Source organism: Pipistrellus kuhlii, unplaced genomic scaffold (genome assembly GCF_014108245.1).
Source record: "Pipistrellus kuhlii isolate mPipKuh1 unplaced genomic scaffold, mPipKuh1.p scaffold_m20_p_17, whole genome shotgun sequence".
NCBI lineage: Eukaryota > Metazoa > Chordata > Mammalia > Chiroptera > Vespertilionidae > Pipistrellus > Pipistrellus kuhlii.
In genome coordinates, this window is record NW_023425482.1 from 12,505,064 (window position 1) to 12,514,457 (window position 9,394).

General features: G+C 39.6%; 1 protein-coding gene and 1 non-coding gene across 3 annotated transcripts in view; both read left to right on the plus strand.

Moving 5' to 3' along the window:
* Positions 1 to 9,394, plus strand: part of MAF (MAF bZIP transcription factor) — a 343,929-nt gene that overhangs the window by 323,536 nt on the left and 10,999 nt on the right. The window lies entirely within an intron of this gene.
* Positions 3,497 to 3,660, plus strand: LOC118721008. Its single transcript, XR_004988590.1, has one exon. It is a non-coding gene; the product is annotated as a U1 spliceosomal RNA (small nuclear RNA).

Here is a 9,394-nt window from a genome sequence, read left to right on the forward strand (position 1 = left end):
CCTTCTTCTGTTTTGCTGACACACAGTTCCAGCCCTCTCTTGTCTTGGTTCCAGAGGGACGAGCATTCCCCACCCGGGGACTAGAATGGGCCTCCCTGAGTGAGATTTGCCCGGCCACGAACCAGACAGGCAGAGTCTCTGGGGGAAATGAACCCCTCCCAGCAAACCCACCGCAGGGAGGACACACATGCTCCTCTCAAACAAGACTCCTCGCAGAGAGAAAGACCAGCCACGGGCAGCCCCAGAAAAGTTTCTTGCTAGTAAGGACCAAGAGACTTCAAAATGTTTCATCTTGTTGGCCAAGTAAGAAAATAATGACTATGGTATAGCTGTTCACGGAATGCAGGCTTCTAGAGGCATTACAAGATTTACCAAGGATTTCTTTAGCTGGAAATATGCAGAACTGTGCACAGAGTGCAGTCACAACTATATAAAACTAAAACGTAAAAACTACAAATGCATTTTAAAATAAAGAAAGTAAAGAAAATACATCAGACTCTTTAGTGGTTGTCTTGGAGTGGTGGGACAGTGGCCATACTTGCTTTTCTGGTTTCTCCCCTCCTTGCCCCCCACGTTCAAAAGCTGAGCTTACGTTTTAACTTTCTAATAAAAGCACACTACATTTTGTTTAAAGAAAATTCTTCAGCAGTTATATCTAAGACTGACTTTATTTAAATGCAATGGTAGGACTTTTTTCTTTTTTTTACTGAGTGAATCTCACAGGTCGTATTGAAAGGACATGGAGAAAGAATGAAACCATATCCGGGCAGGTTCCTGATGGAAACCACATTGGTTCAGCTATAGAGGCGGCCACACAAGTCCGTACACAGGAAGGAAGACAGGGAGAGAGGAGGTTGAACGAGTGAGAGAAGCCACAGAGGCAGAGTGGTTTGCAGGCACACGGGCTCAGAGAGATGAACTTACTGGGCCAACATCACAAAGGAAGTGGTGGCCCCAGGATTCCAACGTCCTTGTGGGTGAAAAGGGGACAGCAGCCTTAAACTCCAGAGCCTGAAGATGTAAATGAACAAAACCAGCGTTTCAGTTCAGCCTCTGGGCACTCAGGAAGTGACACCTGAGGAAGGTGAGGTTCCTCATCTGGATGCCCGGCCTCAGACGAGAAATTGTCCCGGTTCCAAAGGAAAAGGACAAGCACCCAGCAAGCACCACTGGAAATCAGGGCAGCCAGAGGCAGACAGAGAGCCTCTTCCAACCCAGGGCCTCTATTTGCATATTCCTGTGTAGAGAATTGAAGGAAGCTTTTCTTCTCTCACATCTCAGAGGCAGGAGGGCATGGCCTTGTAAACAGACCAGCTCTCAAGGAGTGTGTGGCCCATTTCATAAAAGCAGCCAGGGCTGCAGCCAGCGGGGGAAACGCATAAGCCAAAATGTGCCAGCGAGCTGGGTGCTGGTGCTGGTCTGGGTAAGGCGTTCAGATGGGGTCCAAGTGGTGGTATAATTGTTGATTGACAAGGAACAGAACCCATGATGTCCCCTGACTGAACAATGTGGTGAACTTGCGGTAGCTTGGCTGACCTGAAGGTTTTTTCCTACCCAGATCAAATGTAGAGTCACCCAGAAGTGTCACTTGAATTAAAATTGTGAACTTGGTCTAGTGGGAAAATGCTTATACTTTATGATTATTTTTAAATATATTTTTATTGTTGGTAGTATTACTGATATCTCCCTAATCTTTACCTTGTGTCCCCCTCCTCCCTGTCTTTACCCCCACACCCAGATCTTCACTACTCTATGGCCCATGTCCCTGGGCTATGTATGTAAGTATGTAAGTTCTTTGGTTTAATCTCTTCTCATCCCGCAAACCCACATTGAGGTATGCCAGTCTGTTCCATGCCTCCATGCTTCGGGTCTTATTTTGTTGGTCAGTTCATTTGTTCATTAAATTCCACAAATAAGTGAGATCATGTGGTATTTGTCTTTCTCGTATTGGCTTATTTCACTTAGCATAATATTTTCCAGGTCCATCCATGCTGTCCCAAAGAGTAAGAGATCCATCTTTTTTTTTACAGCTGCATAGTATTCCATAGTGTAAAAGTATCACAATTTTTTATCCATTCATCTACTGATGGGCACTCTGGCTGTTTCCAAATCTTAGCTGTTGTAAATAACACTGCTATGAACACAGGGGTGCATATATTCTTTCTGATTGGTGTTTTGGGATTTTTAGGATATAATCCCAGAAGTGGGATTTCTGGATCAAACAGAAGTTTCATTTTTAATTTTTTTTTTTAGGAAACTCCATGCTGCTTTTCATAGTGGCTGCACCAGTCTGCATTCCCATCTGCAGTTCCCTATTTTCCACATCCTCATCAGCACTTACTAGTTGATTTTTTTGATGATAGCCATTCTGACAGGTGTGAGGTGATATTGTGGTTTTAATTTGCATTTCTCTGATGATTACTGACTTTGAGCATTTTTTCATGTGTCTCTTGGCCATTTGTATGTCCTCTTTGAAGAAATGATTATTCAGGTCTTCTGCCCATTTTTTAATTGGATTGTTTGTCTTCCTTTTGTTTAGTTGTATGAGTACTTTATATTTTTGGTTATTAACACTTATCATACGTGTCATTGGCAAATATGTCCTTCCATACAGTGGATTCTCTTTTCACTTTGATGGTGGTTACCTTTGCTGTGCAGAAGCTTTTTATTTTTATGTATCCCATTTATTTATTTTCTCCTTAGTTTCCCTTGCCTTAGGAGATGTATCCATAAACATATTGCTATGTGACATGTCCAAGATTTTACTGCCAATGTTCTCCTCTAAGATTTTTATTATTTAATGCCTTACATTTAAGTCTTTTATCCATCTTGAGTTTATTCTTGTGTATGGTGTAAGTTGGTGGTTTAGTTTCATCCTTGTGCATGTGTCTGTTCAGTTTTCACAGCACAATTTGTTGAAGAGACTGTCTTTACTCCATCATAAGTTCTTGCCTCCTTTGTCAAATATTAATCTACCATAATGGTGAGGGTCAATTTGTGGGGTCTCTGTTCTGATCCATTAGTCTATATGCCTGTTCTTGTGCCAGTACCAGGCTCTTTTTGGTTATAATGGCTTTGTACTATAGTTTGATATCTGGTAATGTGATCCATCCTACTTCATTCTGCTTTCTCCAGATTGCTGCAGCTATTCAGGGTCTTTTATGGTTCCATATAAATTTTTGGAGTATTTTTTCTGGCTTTGTGAAGAATGCAATTGGTATTTTAATAGGGATTGCATTGAATATTTAGGTTTCTTTGGATGGTATAGACATTTTAATTATGTTAATTCTTCCAATCCATGAACATGGTATATGCTTCCATTTGTTTGTATTTTCATCTATTTCTTTTTGCAATGTTCTAAGGTTTTCCAGGTTCAGATATTTTTACCTCCTTGATTAAGTTTATTCCTAGTATGTTTTTTGTTGTTGTTACAATGGGATTGCCTTTTCAGTTTCTCTTTCTGAGAGTTCATTATTGGTGTATAAAAATGCCATTGATACTTACCTGGCAGGAGAGAGAACATGATCATGAAGGTAGTTTTCCCAGAGTGAGGCTTATCCACTGCTCTCATGATGTGCTGTCCCCTGCAATTTCCCCAAATGTGGGAAACTTGATTGCATAATTTGTGGAAGTGGGGGACTGCGTTCATGCTATTCCCTAAAAAAAATGCCATTAATTTCTGGATGTTGATTTTGTATCCTGCTACCTTAATTAATTATGTCCAGTAATTTATTGGTGGATTCTTAGGGTTTCTGTGTACAATATCATGTCATCTGCTAATAATGACAGTTTTACTGCTTTTCAAATTTGGATGCCTTTTTATCTCTTTTATTTGTCTAATTGCTGTGGCTAGGCCTTCCGGTACTATGTTGAATAAGAGTGGTGGAAGTGCACATCCTTGTCTTGTTCACATTCTTAAAGGAAATGACTTTAGTTTTTGCCCATTGGGTATTATGCTGGCTTTGTCATATATGGCCTTTTTTTATGTTTTTTGTTCACAGAGAGGAAGGGAGAGAGAGAGAGAGCTAGAAATGTCGATGAGAGAGAAACATCGATCAGCTGCCTCTTGCACACCCCCCACTGGGGATGTGCCCACAACCAATGTACATGCCCCTGACCGGAATCGAACCTGGGACCTCCTGGGACCTTCTACCACTTTTCTACCACTGAGCCAAACCGGTTTCAGCCATATATGGCCTTTTTTATGTTGAGGTATGATCTCTCTAGTCCACTTTACTGATAGTTTTTATCAAAAGAGTGTGCTGGATTTTGTCCAATGCTTTTTCTGCATGTATTGATATGATCATGTGGTTTTTATCTTTCAATCTGTTTATGTGATGTATCACATTTATTGATTTGTGACTATTGTACCAGTTTTGCATCTCTGGAATAAATCCTACATGATCATGGTGTATGATCTTTTTAATATATTGCTGGATCCAATTTGCTAACTTTTTTGAGGATTTTAGTATCTGTGTTCATCAGGAATATTGGCCTGTAATTTTTTTTTTTTTTTGTAGTGTCTTTATCTGATTTTGGAATTAGGATAATAATGGTTTTGTAAAAAGAGCTTAGAAGTGTCCCTTCCTCTTGAATTTTTTAAGATAGTTTGAAGAGGATAAATGTTAGTTCTTTTTGGAATGTTTGGTAAAATTCAACTGTAAATCCAACTGGTCCAGAACTTTTCTTTGTTGGAAGTTTTTAAACTCTATTTCATCAGTTGTTATTAGCCTACTCAGGTTTTCTGATTCTTCCTGAATGAGATTTGGAAGATTGTATGTTTCTAGGAATTTTTCCATTTCACCCAGGTTGTCCAGTTTGTTGGTATATAGTTGTTCATAGTGTTTGCTTACAATCATTTATATTTCTGTGATGTCTGTTGTTATATCACTTCTTTCATTTCTGACTTTATGTATTTTGGTTCTTTCTCTTTGATTCTTGATGAGTCTGGCGAGGAGTTCATCAATCTTGATTATCTTCTAAAAAACCAGCTCTTGGATTTATTTATCTTTTGTACTGTGTTTTTAGCCTCTTCTTTTTCTAAGTCATTTAATTGTAGGGTTAGATAGTTTATTAGTCCTTTTTCTTGTTTCTTGAGGTAGGCCTTAGTGCTGTGAACTTCCCTCTCAGGACTGCTTTTAACGTGTCCTACAGATTTGGGGTGGTTGTGTATTCATTTTAATTTTTTTCAGGAAGTTTTTAATTTCTTGCTTGATCTAATTGGTAACCCATTCATTGTTTAATAACATGCTATTTAACCTCCATGTATTTGGGTATTTTTTTTTTCCCAATTATAGTTGATTTCTCACTTCATGCCATTGTGACCCAAGAAGATGCTTGGTGTTTTATCAGTTTTCTTCAATTTATATAGACTTGTTTTGTGTCCTAACATGTAATTTACCTCTGAGAATGTTTCATGTGCACTTGAGAAGAATGTATATCCTGTTGCTTTGGGGGTGAAATGTTCTGTAAATATCAGATCCATCTGATCTAGGGTGTCATTTAAGGCCTCTGTTTCCTTGTTGATTTTTTGTCTGGAAGATCAGTGATGTCAGTGGGGTGTTAAAGTCCCCTACTTGACTGTATTGCTGTCAATGTCTCCCTTAAGGTCTATAAATAGTTTTGTGTTTTCTTTAATGTACTTGGACGCTCCTATATTGGATGCATGTATGTTTATAAGAGTTATATTTTCTTGTTAAATCATTCCCTTTAGTATTGGGAAGTGGCCTTCTTTGTCTCTTGCTCTGGCTTTTGTTTTAAAGTCTATTTTGTCTGCTATGAGTATTGCTATTTAGTGTTTTTGTTTTTTTTTTCCTTTCCTTTTGCATGGGACATATTTTTCCATCCCTTCACTGAGAGCATCTTTTGTTCTGAGGTGGGTCTCTTGTAGACCATACATACATATATATATATATATATATATATATATATATATATATATCATGTTTTCTTAACCATTCAGTCACTCAATGTATTTTGACTAGAACATTTAATCAATTTACATTTAAGGTTATTATTTATAGGTATTTATTGCCATTTTCTTTTCTTTGTGCCTATGATCTCTCTCCTTTTCTACTTCTTAAAGCAGTCCCTTTAACATTTCTTGCATTGCTTGTTTGGTGGCAATGTACTCTTTTAACCTTTATTGTCAGAAAATCTTTTTATTTCACCTTCAATTTTAAATGACAGCCTTGCTGGATACAGTAGCCTTGGATTTAGGCCCTTGCTTTTCATTACTTGAAGTGCTTATACTTTAAATCAGGGGTCCTCAAACTTTTTAAAGTGGGGGCCAGATCACGGTCCCTCAGCTGGAGGGCCGGACTATATGAACTACTAATTCCTACTGTAACACCTCGGTTGCGCTCACTGCCCAAAAAACCTGGCGGGCCGGATCAGACTCCTCTGCGGGCCACAGTTTGAAGACGCCTGCTTTAAATAAAGAGACTGGCTGCTGGAAGTATTTTATATAGTAGTAAATGGTTATGACAATAAGAAGTTAATATGTAAAAAATTTAAATGGGAAAACCCAACACTGATGAAGTTGTTAAAAAACAAAAACCTGTATGTTCTTCTAGTTGGAACCCTTCCAGATCATACATGGCAGTATACAGCAGGAGCCAAATAGGAGCTCTTGGATCCCATAGTTTCAGATCTGCAAATGTATGCTGTAGAGGTAAATTAAGAGAAGGAAAACACTGCCTGCATAAAGATGCTGAGCCATTAGTTCTAAAAGCAAACAGTAGGAATAATCTAAAGGCCCCGTAGTAGAAATTTCTAAATGGGGACCCACCAGCAAGATGATCTATTAGGCATCTATTAAAATAATTGTGAAACTGACAAGTAAGATAATTTTCTTGGGGGTAGGGAGGGAGAGAAGTGATAAAACCAAATGGAGTGTTGTCCCATGCACCAAAAGTTTGGGCATTGGATTCCCTGTCAGGGCACATACCCAGCTTGTGGTTTGATCCCAGGTTGGGGCACAGACAGGAGGCAGCCAATTAATGTTTCTCTCTCACATGGATGTTTCTCTCTTGTTCTCTCTCTCCCTTTGTCTCTCTCTAAAGTCAATAAAGACATATCCTTGTGTGAGGATTGACAAAAACAAGCCTCTATTATTAGTATATAATATTATCAATAGGCAAATTTCATAGCAGTTTTTCCAGTGATCATATTTTGTGATATTACTTATATTCTCAAATTCAAACTAGTTTGGCTGAATGGTGAAAGGCACCAAGAGTTAACACACGAGGCAAGAATTATTTTAAATGCTTTGTTTCAACATAAACTCCTACTAAGGGTGCCTGCTGCTGACCAGAATGGGTAGCCATTTTGCAAGGCCAGGCTTTCTGGCCCAGTGCTGACTCTAACGAAAGCAGTCAGGCCTTCTCCATTGAAATTCAAAACAAAACCACCCATAACCCCATTTTAAAGAGCAAAACCACAAGCCACAGCTTCAGTCATTGCTAGGGATGCCCATTAGAAGCTAAGTGCAGGGAAAGGAGGCCACCTGAAAATTGGTTTACAACTAGGACAGGAGAAAGGGTCGATGGAGCAGAAGCCATATTACTGGATAAATGCACCTACAGAAACCATGTGTCAAGTTTCTGTGAGGCACTGGGCACCAGGTTGAGGTCAGAGCTTAGGTGGGAAGCCAAATAGTCTTTCTTTGTGAATAATCCACCCATTGCATCAATTGGATGTGCATACACTGCTGGTCTATAGGCCACTTGGGCTTGAAGGCGATGGACCGGGATTCAAACACTGACTCTGATACTTACCGCAGCTAAGGGGCTATGGATTTTTATACCACAGTTGCAGCGTCTACGAATAAAATAAGATGGAGTGGTTTGCAGAGACTAGCAATTGGCACGGAGTAGATGCTCAATAAATAGTATCTGCAATTATTATAGTAGTAGTGATGATGGTACAGTGGGATCATTATTATAGAATTAAAGTATAATGTATATAATATAATCATATCTATCTATATATATACCTATTTACATATTTATATGTCATGAAAGATGGTAATAGCCTTGGGCTTAGAATAACCTAAAAAAAAGTAGGTCTGTCTACTTACTTGTCCAGGAATTCCCCATGAAATTAGAAGATTGTGTTTCACAGGAAAGATGGCTCTCAGGGAATAGTGTTTGAGTGGATTCAGGGCATATTGGGCAAGAGGAGACCTTGGTTTAACTTCATGTACCTGGAGAGCTTTTGGTCAAGTTAATTAGGATCTTATGCACTGCAGAGACATGAGATATAAGGTTGGTGTTTTTTTGTTTTGTTTTGTGTGTGTGTTTGTTTTGTGTGTGTGTTTGTGGGAGAGGTTGCCCTAAACTTTGAATTTCTACCATGTGGCACTCAGAACATATTTGTTGAATGATTGTCTGAAGGCTTAGTATCTATCATAACTTAGGGAGCTCCTTGATTTAGGGCATTTCTCACCTCCCTTGGTCAATTTCCTCCCAAACCTTATTGTGCCTGCCTGGTACAGAACCCACTTGGCAGTCAGTCAGCACATACCTGAACAGCACCAGGGGGCAGAGAACCCGCAGATTCTCCCTTGGATGTCCTTGATCTTTTAGACATCTCCTTGGCGGATGGTACTCCATTGTCTGCTTTGCCATGGCTTAAATTCTATCTTCACCAAGTGCCTAAAGCTTAGCCAGAGTCAGATCAATAAAGATACCTCTTTGCTCAGCCTGAGACCTCAACATGATGCATCTCTTTGGAAAGGATGTAGCTAATTCGTTCAAGGATCGGTGGCATTGGTGCAGAGAAGAGGTATGGCTTTGAAATCAAACCAACCCAGGTGTGAATCACAGCTCTACCATTTATGAGCTGTGTGGACCAGGGCAAATTGTAAAACATACATCTTGGCTTCAGTTTCTTCATCCCTAAGACAGGAAGGGGAAGGCCATCTGGGAGGGTCGTGGACACATTAGAAATCAGATGTAATGTTGGAGCCTGCTTAGCACAGTGTGTGGCTCACAATCATCCCTGCGAGGATGGAAATTATTTTCAGAGACATAATGCCTGGTCACCAAGAAGCATCATTTTCTTCAACGGTTGTTTATTAAGCACCTTCTATGTGTCAGGAACAGTTCAAGGCATTGTGGCCACAGTTGTGAACGAAGTAGACAAATCTAGCTGGGGTTTATATTATAGGAGATGGAAAGAGGAAATAGCAAATAGATACAGAATGTGTCCAATAGTATTAAGAGTTGTGGAGAAAAACTAAGGGGGAGGCTGCATGGGGTGCCACCATGAAGTCGGCCATGTTCTCAGAAAAAGGTTACATGTGAGCAGAGACCAGAATACAGTGTGAGAGGAAGCCGTGTGACTCTCAGGAAGGAAATCATTTCATCGGAGGAAACAGCAAAGATAAAGT